We start from the raw sequence: 12,446 nt of genomic DNA on the forward strand, positions 1-12,446 counted from the left end.
GACGAAGAGTGCACACTTCCTTGCCATCAGCGAGAGTTCTTCCGCGGAGAAGTTGGCAGAGATATATGTGAGAGAAGTGGTATCTCGGCATGGGGTGCCGATCTCGATTGTGTCAGACCGTGATGTGCGCTTCACTTCCAGGTTTTGGAAGAAATTCCATGAGGAGCTGGGTACTAAATTGCATTTTAGTACCGCATACCATCCCCAGACAGACGGTCAGAGCGAGCGGACGATTCAGACGCTGGAGGACATGCTCCGAGCGTGTGTGTTAGACTTCGGGGGTAGTTGGGATGCGTATTTACCATTGGCAGAGTTTTCCTACAACAACAGCCATCATTCGAGCATTGGTATGCCACCTTTTGAGCTGTTGTATGGTAGGAGGTGTCGGACCCCCATTTGCTGGGGAGAGGTGGGAGAGAGAGTGGTGGGCAGCACGGAGATCGTGCTCCAGACGACAGAGCAGATTCAGCAAGTGAGACAAAGGTTATTGACTGCCCAGAGCCGACAGAAGAGTTATGCAGACAGGCGCCGATCCGAGCTTGAATTCCAGGTCGGCGACTTCGTTCTCCTGAAGGTCTCTCCTTGGAAAGGAGTGATTCAATTCAGGAAGAGGGGCAAATTGGGGCCCCGGTATATTGGGCCATTTCGTGTGATTGCAAGGATAGGTCGGGTAGCCTATCGGTTGGAGTTTCCAGCGGAATTGGGTCAGATCCACGACACTTTTCATGTGTCGCAGTTGAGGAAGTACATAGCCGATGAGTCGGCAGTGGTTCCATTGGAGGATATTCAGGTGGATGCGAGCCTGAATTACGCGGAGAGACCAGTGGCTATCAGAGATCGAAAGATCAAGGTTCTGAGGAACAAGGAGGTACCTCTGGTGTTGGCTCAATGGCAACACCGTAAGGGATCGGAAATGACTTGGGAACCGGAACGCGAGATGCAGGAGCAGCATCCGGAACTAATTGCAGAGTGAGACTTCGAGGGCGAAGTCTAATCCAAGTGGGGGAGAGTTGTAACAGCCCGAAATCTCAGGTATTGTTTAATTATGTTTTTGGGGTGAGTTAAGAGGGGACTCGGCGAGTTGGAGCCTAGACTCGCCGAGTAGGATCACAGACTTGGTCGCGGGTCCGCGACTGGACTCGACGAGTCCAGATATGGACTCGGCGAGTCGACGCTGTTCAGCAGAAACCCTAACCGTTCGGTTTTGGATCGTATATAATGCTCTTATATGCCGTCATTGTCCGTCTTTAGTCGATTGAGAGGAACCCTAAACGGCTGTGGGCATCTAGAGCAAGATTGGAGGACATTAGGGCTTGAAGAAATTGTTGGGCAAGGAGGAGAAGGGTTTTGGCTAAAGGAACAGCAAGGGATTCGAGTTCTGTGGTTTGGAGACACAGAGAGGGCATATTCCAGGTAATATCTCGGATTCCTTTATGTTATTTTGATGTGTATACGAATCTAGGGTTTATGAAACCCAATTAGTGATTAGATGGGTTATTATGTTATTACCCAGACGTTTATACCCCAGTAATAAGGTGTTTAGAAGTCCAGAAAGTCCCATGATTGTATATCTCGGGACCATACGTAATTCAGGAAGCAGTTGATCGTCTGCATGGCATGGACTCGCCGAGTTGTTCTTCAGACTCGGCGAGTAGCTTGAAGATTTACTGGGACTCGCCGAGTTGTTCTTCAGACTCGGCGAGTGGAGTCGGGGTGGCCCCGCGGTTCTCCCAGGAGTAACTCGTCGGGTTGAGGAGGATACTCGACAAGTAGATAAGGAATCTCAGAAAGTTGGAGGACGTCTAGACTCGCCGAGTCGCCATGGTACTCGCCGAGTCCGGTCGAGTTGACCGTTGACCGTTGACCAGAGTTGACCTAAGTCTGACTTCTTAGGGATAGTCACACTTAGAAGATATAAGTATTAATGAGATATGTGATGTTATAAGGAGGTTGTAGCTCGTCGGTTGTGCACGAGTCATTTCGGGATTTGCTAGCGTTCAGCCTTTACGAGGTGAGTCTTCTCACTATACTGTACCCGGAAGGGTTTGACTGTGTGACCGGAAGGTCGGATATGATATATGATATGTATGCTATATGTGGTAAGTTATTTGTTATATGTGCTATGTATGTTATGGGCCGGAAGGCGATTATATTATGGGCCGGAAGGCAATATGTTATGGGCCGGAAGGCGATATGTTGTGTGATGGACCGGAAGGTCGGCGTGGGTAGGACCGGAAGGTTTACCCAGCAGGGACGGAAGTCCCCTGAGACACATGGACCGGAAGGTCGGGCCTGGAAAGGCGTATGTGCGTAAGTTGTATATTGGGGAACTCACTAAGCATTTATGCTTACAGTTGTTGTACATGTATTTCAGGTACTAGCGAGGACCGTGGGAAGGCGCCGGCGTGATCGATACACACTGAAGACTGCTTTTATGATCTTGGGATTTTGACTATTAGTATTTGGCGGAATACTCAAACTATTTATGCCTTGTTATGAATGGAAATAAATATATTTTTAAAAAGAAAAATTTGTTTGAAAATTTGCGTTGTTACAATTGGTATCAGAGCCTTGGTTTGAGGGATTCGGGTGCACCTTCGGGGGTAACTGAACTCAAACCGAGGATTTGAGGAAACTTTTTAAATAAAGGCATAAACTTTTGTAAATGGTTTTGTGGTAAGCAAGAAAGAGGCAGTGTGTATGATCAGTCGGCGCCCGAACGGTAAAGATCCCCAAAATACCTTACAATATTATATGATATGAATTGTTATGCATGCTAGAAGACTAGGTATTCATGATAGGACTAGAGTGGCCTGATTTGTGATGCCTTAGTCTAGGGAAGTTTGCCTATATGAGATGCTTTGCTAGTATGCGGGTAGATAGTGCATATCAGAAGTAGAGTACTCACTATCCGGAGTTTGGGGAGGAAGACTTGGGATGAACACTGATGCGGTGTGGTCGGTAGTATTGGGCCCGTACTACCGAGGACACCGGGTCAGTGGGAGACTCAAGTAAGAATCCCTGGATATCGGGGACTGAGTAGGGTTGCGTATCGAGTACGATTATACTCGGAGGAGTCTCTGATAGTTTTATGTTTTATTTCAGAGACATCATGGTTAGACCACGCCACGGAGCGAGTACGAGCGGTGTGAGTGACGAGGATATTCGTCAGATGATTCACGAGGAGGTGGCGGCCGCGATCCGGGCTGAGATCCCGGAGATGTTTGGGTATATTAAGACCACCCTGATGGAGACATTCGATGAGCGGTACGCCGCGTTGACTGAGGCTGCAACCGCTGCAGCTACCGCAGCTGTGGTCGCTGCTAGGCCACAGGGAGGTGACTCTTTGCTGTTCCGAGAGTTCAGCAACACGAAGCCACCGGAGTTTGATGGGACGCAGGATCCGATTGCTGCGATGAGGTGGATCGCGGACATAGAGGGGTGCTTCTACACGTGTTCATGCCCGGAGCACCTGAGGGTACGGTTCGCTTTGAACCAGCTCCGCCTGGGAGCGAAGGACTGGTGGAAGTTCGTGACGGCGAACTTCACTTTGGCAGAGACTACAGCGGTGACATGGGAGGGGTTTACTGCCATGTTCAGGGATGAGTACGTTCCCCCGGTGGAGAGGGAACGATTGGTGCAGGAGTTCTTAACCCTCAAGCAGGGTACTGATTCTGTTGCGGTGATTACGCGGAAGTTTCATGAGAGGGCGATGTTCTGCCCCGAGCTGGTGTCCACTGATCAGGCTAGGATGAGCCGGTACTTGGGAGTGTTGAGGAGGGATATCCGGGAGTTTGTGTCGAACTCCACCTACCATACTTTTGCTGAGCTTCAGGCGAATGCCAGGAAGCGCGAGATCGAGTTGGAGACCCAGGCCAGGGAGGAGGCCGAGTCTCAGCGGGTGGACCGGCGACCGGCTCAGTTCCAGCCGGCAGCCAAGCGGACCAAGTCCGCCGATGCGAGGACGGGAGGTTCGAAGAGCCGCACTTGCGGAAAGTGCGGCAAGGGTCATGAGGGGGCGTGTCGATCTGGTGCTTGCTGCAAGTGTGGCAAGGAGGGGCACATTGCTAGGGAGTGTCCCAAGGGATTTACGGTTTGCTTTCATTGCAACCAGACTGGCCATAAGAAGGCCGAGTGCCCTCAGCTTCTTCAGGGATCTGCACCTGCTGCCGGAGCTACTGCGACTCGACCGGTGAAGGCCGAGGCCCCGAGGGCTCGGGGGAGAGCTTTTCAGCTGACTGCGGAGGAGGTCCGCGCTGCGCCCGATGTTGTGGCAGGTATGTTGTAATTCATGTAATTATTTTAATGTCGAGATGTTATGCTTATGTTATTATATGCATAGGTACTTTTCTTGTGAACTCTGTGCCTGCCTTAGTGTTATTTGACTCGGGTGCGAGTAGGTCCTTTGTGTCCTTAGCTTTCAGTCAGCATATCAGCGTTAGTCGTGAGTCGTTGAGTCGACCTTTGAGAGTTTCTATAGCTGACGAGAAAGTGATTTGTGCTACGGAGGTTCTTCGGGGATGTGTACTAGAGATTTTCGGGGTTGAATTCTCGATTGACCTGATCCCTATTGCGATGAGTGATGTCTGTGTTATCGTAGGCATGGACTGGTTGAGCCAATTCGGCGCTGTCATCGACTGTGAGCGTCAGCTGGTGACCATACGAGACCATAGTGGGGGAGTCCTTTCGGTGTACGGCGAGGGTACCCGTTCGGGATCAGCTTTTTGTTCGGCCGCTAGGGCAAGGCAGTGTCTACAGCAGGGCTGTAAGGGTTTTGTGGCGTATGTGATGGATACGCGGGAGGTTCCCGAGAGACCGAAATCAGTTGAGGAGGTCCCTGTGGTGCGTGAGTTTCCAGATGTTTTCCCCGAGGAGCTGCCGGGAGTACCTCCTGTGAGACAAGTAGAGTTTGGTATCGATCTGGTTCCGGGGGCCGCGCCTATTGCTAAAGTGCCTTATCGTCTTGCACCTCCAGAGATGCAAGAGTTGTCCTCGCAGCTCCAGGAGGTGTTGGGGAAGGGATTCATTCGGCCGAGCAGTTCGCCGTGGGGAGCACCTATTCTGTTCGTCAAGAAGAAGGATGGTTCACACCGGATGTGTATTGATTACCGGGAGTTGAACAAGTTGACGGTCAAGAACCGTTACCCGTTGCCGAGGATCGATGACTTATTCGATCAGTTGCAGGGGGCAACTTGGTTTTCCAAAATCGATCTGAGGTCAGGGTACCATCAGGTGAGAGTGCGGGAGGAGGATGTCCAGAAGACGGCGTTTAGGACGCGATATGGGCATTATGAGTTTGTGGTGATGCCTTTCGGACTCACCAATGCCCCGGCGGTGTTCATGGATCTCATGAACAGGGTATGCAGACCGATGTTGGATCGGTCAGTGATTGTATTCATCGACGACATTCTGGTGTATTCTAGATCTAGAGAGCAGCATGAGGAGCATTTGAGGGAGGTCCTGGAGGTATTGAGGTCGGAGAAGCTTTATGCAAAGTTCTCCAAATGTGACTTCTGGCTGCGAGAGGTCCAATTTCTAGGACATGTTGTCAATCAGAAAGGGATATTGGTCGATCCGGCCAAGGTTGAGGCGGTAATGAGTTGGGAGGTGCCGAAGTCACCTTCTGAGATCAGGAGCTTCCTGGGGTTGGCAGGGTATTATCGGAGATTCATCAAGGATTTCTCCAAGATCGCAGTGCCACTCACCAGATTGACCCGGAAGGGTGTTGCATTCTCATGGGGGCCCGAGCAGCAGACCTCCTTTGAGACACTTCGCCAGAGGTTGTGCGAAGCCCCGGTATTAGCTCTTCCAGAAGGGATGGAAGATTTTGTGGTATATTGCGACGCATCGATTTCGGGATTGGGTGCAGTGTTGATGCAGAGGGGTCATGTGATAGCTTATGCGTCGAGGCAGCTGAAGCCTCATGAGGCGAGATACCCTACGCATGATTTAGAGTTGGGAGCAGTAGTGTTCGCTCTCAAGATTTGGCGTCACTACCTGTATGGGGTTCGATGTACGATATATACGGACCATAAAAGCTTGAAGTATTTGATGGATCAGCCCAACCTAAATATGCGTCAGAGGAGGTGGTTGGATGTGGTCAAGGATTACGATTGTGAGATCCTGTACCACCCAGGCAAGGCTAATGTGGTAGCCGACGCGTTGAGCCGCAGGGCGGAGAGCACTCCATTGCGAGATGTATGCTTGAGACTGACTGTGATGACTCCAGTATTGGATGCTATTCGTGGGTCGCAGGCCGAAGTTGTGCGACCAGAAATGCAGAAGAAAGAGCGGGTCGTGGGATTAATTTCAGAGTTCGTTAAGGATGGGCGAGGGCTTATGACGTTTCAGGGTCGGATTTGGGTACCGTTTGTGGGCGGTACGCGTATTAATTTGATGGAAGAGGCTCATAGATCGAAATTCTCGATCCATCCCGGTGCTACGAAGATGTATTTGGACCTGAGGAAAGAGTATTGGTGGCCCTGTATGAAGAGGGACGTTGCATGGTTCGTCGAGCGGTGCTTGACCTGCCGTAGGGTTAAGGCTGAGCACCAGAGACCGCATGGCAAGTTGCAGCCATTGGAGATCCCCGAGTGGAAGTGGGAGCAGATCACTATGGATTTCATCACCAAATTGCCGAGGACTGCCAGGGGAGTTGATGCAATTTGGGTGATTGTGGATAGGTTGACGAAGAGTGCACACTTCCTTGCCATCAGCGAGAGTTCTTCCGCGGAGAAGTTGGCAGAGATATATGTGAGAGAAGTGGTATCTCGGCATGGGGTGCCGATCTCGATTGTGTCAGACCGTGATGTGCGCTTCACTTCCAGGTTTTGGAAGAAATTCCATGAGGAGCTGGGTACTAAATTGCATTTTAGTACCGCATACCATCCCCAGACAGACGGTCAGAGCGAGCGGACGATTCAGACGCTGGAGGACATGCTCCGAGCGTGTGTGTTAGACTTCGGGGGTAGTTGGGATGCGTATTTACCATTGGCAGAGTTTTCCTACAACAACAGCCATCATTCGAGCATTGGTATGCCACCTTTTGAGCTGTTGTATGGTAGGAGGTGTCGGACCCCCATTTGCTGGGGAGAGGTGGGAGAGAGAGTGGTGGGCAGCACGGAGATTGTGCTCCAGACGACAGAGCAGATTCAGCAAGTGAGACAAAGGTTATTGACTGCCCAGAGCCGACAGAAGAGTTATGCAGACAGGCGCCGATCCGAGCTTGAATTCCAGGTCGGCGACTTCGTTCTCCTGAAGGTCTCTCCTTGGAAAGGAGTGATTCAATTCAGGAAGAGGGGCAAATTGGGGCCCCGGTATATTGGGCCATTTCGTGTGATTGCAAGGATAGGTCGGGTAGCCTATCGGTTGGAGTTTCCAGCGGAATTGGGTCAGATCCACGACACTTTTCATGTGTCGCAGTTGAGGAAGTACATAGCCGATGAGTCGGCAGTGGTTCCATTGGAGGATATTCAGGTGGATGCGAGCCTGAATTACGCGGAGAGACCAGTGGCTATCAGAGATCGAAAGATCAAGGTTCTGAGGAACAAGGAGGTACCTCTGGTGTTGGCTCAATGGCAACACCGTAAGGGATCGGAAATGACTTGGGAACCGGAACGCGAGATGCGGGAGAAGCATCCGGAACTAATTGCAGAGTGAGACTTCGAGGGCGAAGTCTAATCCAAGTGGGGGAGAGTTGTAACAGCCCGAAATCTCAGGTATTGTTTAATTATGTTTTTGGGGTGAGTTAAGAGGGGACTCGGCGAGTTGGAGCCTAGACTCGCCGAGTAGGATCACAGACTTGGTCGCGGGTCCGCGACTGGACTCGACGAGTCCAGATATGGACTCGGCGAGTCGACGCTGTTCAGCAGAAACCCTAACCGTTCGGTTTTGGATCGTATATAATGCTCTTATATGCCGTCATTGTCCGTCTTTAGTCGATTGAGAGGAACCCTAAACGGCTGTGGGCATCTAGAGCAAGATTGGAGGACATTAGGGCTTGAAGAAATTGTTGGGCAAGGAGGAGAAGGGTTTTGGCTAAAGGAACAGCAAGGGATTCGAGTTCTGTGGTTTGGAGACACAGAGAGGGCATATTCCAGGTAATATCTCGGATTCCTTTATGTTATTTTGATGTGTATACGAATCTAGGGTTTATGAAACCCAATTAGTGATTAGATGGGTTATTATGTTATTACCCAGACGTTTATACCCCAGTAATAAGGTGTTTAGAAGTCCAGAAAGTCCCATGATTGTATATCTCGGGACCATACGTAATTCAGGAAGCAGTTGATCGTCTGCATGGCATGGACTCGCCGAGTTGTTCTTCAGACTCGGCGAGTAGCTTGAAGATTTACTGGGACTCGCCGAGTTGTTCTTCAGACTCGGCGAGTGGAGTCGGGGTGGCCCCGCGGTTCTCCCAGGAGTAACTCGTCGGGTTGAGGAGGATACTCGACAAGTAGATAAGGAATCTCAGAAAGTTGGAGGACGTCTAGACTCGCCGAGTCGCCATGGTACTCGCCGAGTCCGGTCGAGTTGACCGTTGACCGTTGACCAGAGTTGACCTAAGTCTGACTTCTTAGGGATAGTCACACTTAGAAGATATAAGTATTAATGAGATATGTGATGTTATAGGGAGGTTGTAGCTCGTCGGTTGTGCACGAGTCATTTCGGGATTTGCTAGCGTTCAGCCTTTACGAGGTGAGTCTTCTCACTATACTGTACCCGGAAGGGTTTGACTGTGTGACCGGAAGGTCGGATATGATATATGATATGTATGCTATATGTGGTAAGTTATTTGTTATATGTGCTATGTATGTTATGGGCCGGAAGGCGATTATATTATGGGCCGGAAGGCAATATGTTATGGGCCGGAAGGCGATATGTTGTGTGATGGACCGGAAGGTCGGCGTGGGTAGGACCGGAAGGTTTACCCAGCAGGGACGGAAGTCCCCTGAGACACATGGACCGGAAGGTCGGGCCTGGAAAGGCGTATGTGCGTAAGTTGTATATTGGGGAACTCACTAAGCATTTATGCTTACAGTTGTTGTACATGTATTTCAGGTACTAGCGAGGACCGTGGGAAGGCGCCGGCGTGATCGATACACACTGAAGACTGCTTTTATGATCTTGGGATTTTGACTATTAGTATTTGGCGGAATACTCAAACTATTTATGCCTTGTTATGAATGGAAATAAATATATTTTTAAAAAGAAAAATTTGTTTGAAAATTTGCGTTGTTACAATTGGTATCAGAGCCTTGGTTTGAGGGATTCGGGTGCACCTTCGGGGGTAACTGAACTCAAACCGAGGATTTGAGGAAACTTTTTAAATAAAGGCATAAACTTTTGTAAATGGTTTTGTGGTAAGCAAGAAAGAGGCAGTGTGTACGATCAGTCAGCGCCCGAACGGTAAAGATCCCCAAAATACCTTACAATATTATACGATATGAATTGTTATGCATGCTAGAAGACTAGGTATTCATGATAGGACTAGAGTGGCCTGATTTGTGATGCCTTAGTCTAGGGAAGTTTGCCTATATGAGATGCTTTGCTAGTATGCGGGTAGATAGTGCATATCAGAAGTAGAGTACTCACTATCCGGAGTTTGGGGAGGAAGACTTGGGATGAACACTGATGCGGTGTGGTCGGTAGTATTGGGCCCGTACTACCGAGGACACCGGGTCAGTGGGAGACTCAAGTAAGAATCCCTGGATATCGGGGACTGAGTAGGGTTGCGTATCGAGTACGATTATACTCGGAGGAGTCTCTGATAGTTTTATGTTGTATTTCAGAGACATCATGGTTAGACCACGCCACGGAGCGAGTACGAGCGGTGTGAGTGACGAGGATATTCGTCAGATGATTCACGAGGAGGTGGCGGCCGCGATCCGGGCTGAGATCCCGGAGATGTTTGGGTCTATTAAGACCACCCTGATGGAGACATTCGATGAGCGGTACGCCGCGTTGACTGAGGCTGCAACCGCTGCAGCTACCGCAGCTGTGGTCGCTGCTAGGCCACATGGAGGTGACTCTTTGCTGTTCCGAGAGTTCAGCAACACGAAGCCACCGGAGTTTGATGGGACGCAGGATCCGATTGCTGCGATGAGGTGGATCGCGGACATAGAGGGGTGCTTCTACACGTGTTCATGCCCGGAGCACCTGAGGGTACGGTTCGCTTTGAACCAGCTCCGCCTGGGAGCGAAGGACTGGTGGAAGTTCGTGACGGCGAACTTCACTTTGGCAGAGACTACAGCGGTGACATGGGAGGGGTTTACTGCCATGTTCAGGGATGAGTACGTTCCCCCGGTGGAGAGGGAACGATTGGTGCAGGAGTTCTTAACCCTCAAGCAGGGTACTGATTCTGTTGCGGTGATTACGCGGAAGTTTCATGAGAGGGCGATGTTCTGCCCCGAGCTGGTGTCCACTGATCAGGCTAGGATGAGCCGGTACTTGGGAGTGTTGAGGAGGGATATCCGGGAGTTTGTGTCGAACTCCACCTACCATACTTTTGCTGAGCTTCAGGCGAATGCCAGGAAGCGCGAGATCGAGTTGGAGACCCAGGCCAGGGAGGAGGCCGAGTCTCAGCGGGTGGACCGGCGACCGGCTCAGTTCCAGCCGGCAGCCAAGCGGACCAAGTCCGCCGATGCGAGGACGGGAGGTTCGAAGAGCCGCACTTGCGGAAAGTGCGGCAAGGGTCATGAGGGGGCGTGTCGATCTGGTGCTTGCTGCAAGTGTGGCAAGGAGGGGCACATTGCTAGGGAGTGTCCCAAGGGATTTACGGTTTGCTTTCATTGCAACCAGACTGGCCATAAGAAGGCCGAGTGCCCTCAGCTTCTTCAGGGATCTGCACCTGCTGCCGGAGCTACTGCGACTCGACCGGTGAAGGCCGAGGCCCCGAGGGCTCGGGGGAGAGCTTTTCAGCTGACTGCGGAGGAGGTCCGCGCTATAGTATAAAAAAAAACTGGAATACTTTAAAAAAACTATAATTTTTTAACCAAAAATATTAACGCTTCATGTGTATATATGCATATTTTTTCAAGTGCGTATACACATATTTTTTATACCGTAGTGTTCATAAGTAAATCATTAAAGAAAAAAACTATTTTTATTTACCAATCTATAGTATAAGTATTTTATTCGATACAAAATAAAATATAAAAAAAAAATACAAAAATTGCTATAAAGATTCAAAGTGTTATCGTTCCGTTTTGTCAAGTTTTCCATATTTTCTTCACTTTATTATTTTTCACATCTTCAATATTTTCTACAAATTCTTCCAAATTTATAAGGATATTTTTTTTAAATGATTAATGCAATAACACTCACAAAAATGCATATTTATATATCTCGTAAGATTCACATGTGATTATATAATATGATATTCATATTTTATTGTATCTTTTAAGATTCAAATGTGAAACTCATAATAAAAGTTTTTAAAAATAATTAACGAATAACACTTACACAAAATGCATGTGTGCATATAAACGTAATTTATATGTGATTTACTTGTTATTTACATATAAAATATATATTTCATAAGTGATTCACTTGTGAATTACATGTGATTTACATTAGAATCAAATGTAATTCATATGTGATTCACTTGTAATTAATATGTGAATTAAATGCAATTCATATATGAATTATATATGATTTTACTTGTAATTCATATGTGAATTAAATGCAATTCGCATATGAATTATATATGATTTTACTTGTAATTCATATGTGAATTAAATGCAATTCATATATGAGTTATATATGATTTATATATGATTTATATGTGAATCACTTGTGATTTACAAACTACATAGTAATAATAACAATAGGTTTTTATCACTTCTTTCTTATAGTATTTAAGCAAGAATATATTCTCCTGGGTGAAGAAAAAAAGGATTTTTTTTTTATATTGATGGTTACGATCCCAACTACCCCATAAAATTCGTATATGTCACCAAATAATTGTAGCTTATATTGCCTTTAAAGTTGTACTTGTAGGCACTCAGTCATTTGTAGTTTATACCAATTCGTATTTGGGGCAATTTTTGTGGTACTAGATCTGTGGTCAAAGATTATCACCAGAGTTGGTGGCGAGATCCGGATATTCTCCTTCCATTTGGTGAAGGAATATGATTATGGTGGGGTGGTCTTGTTTCAAACAACATATTAAGGATTTATTTTATCTAATAATAATTAAAATAATAAAAACATATCACATTATTATATAATTAAAAAGTATATCATTTCAAGCAAAATAGTATTTTTAAGAAGAAAAATAAGCAAACATACAACAAAAACATATAATAGACCATACCATTAAATCAAGTTAAGGGCCAATTACATAAGTTACTCTTAATTATAGGGACCAATTGTATAATTTATGAGACTGTGAATTCTCCCCTTGGAAACGCTCTTTAAAAACTTTAGCTTTAGCTGGTCGTGAC

The sequence above is a fragment of the Lactuca serriola genome, chromosome 6 (genome assembly GCF_051521515.1).
Source record: "Lactuca serriola cultivar US96UC23 chromosome 6, Lser_US96UC23_V15, whole genome shotgun sequence".
In the NCBI taxonomy this organism is placed as follows: Eukaryota; Viridiplantae; Streptophyta; class Magnoliopsida; order Asterales; family Asteraceae; genus Lactuca; species Lactuca serriola.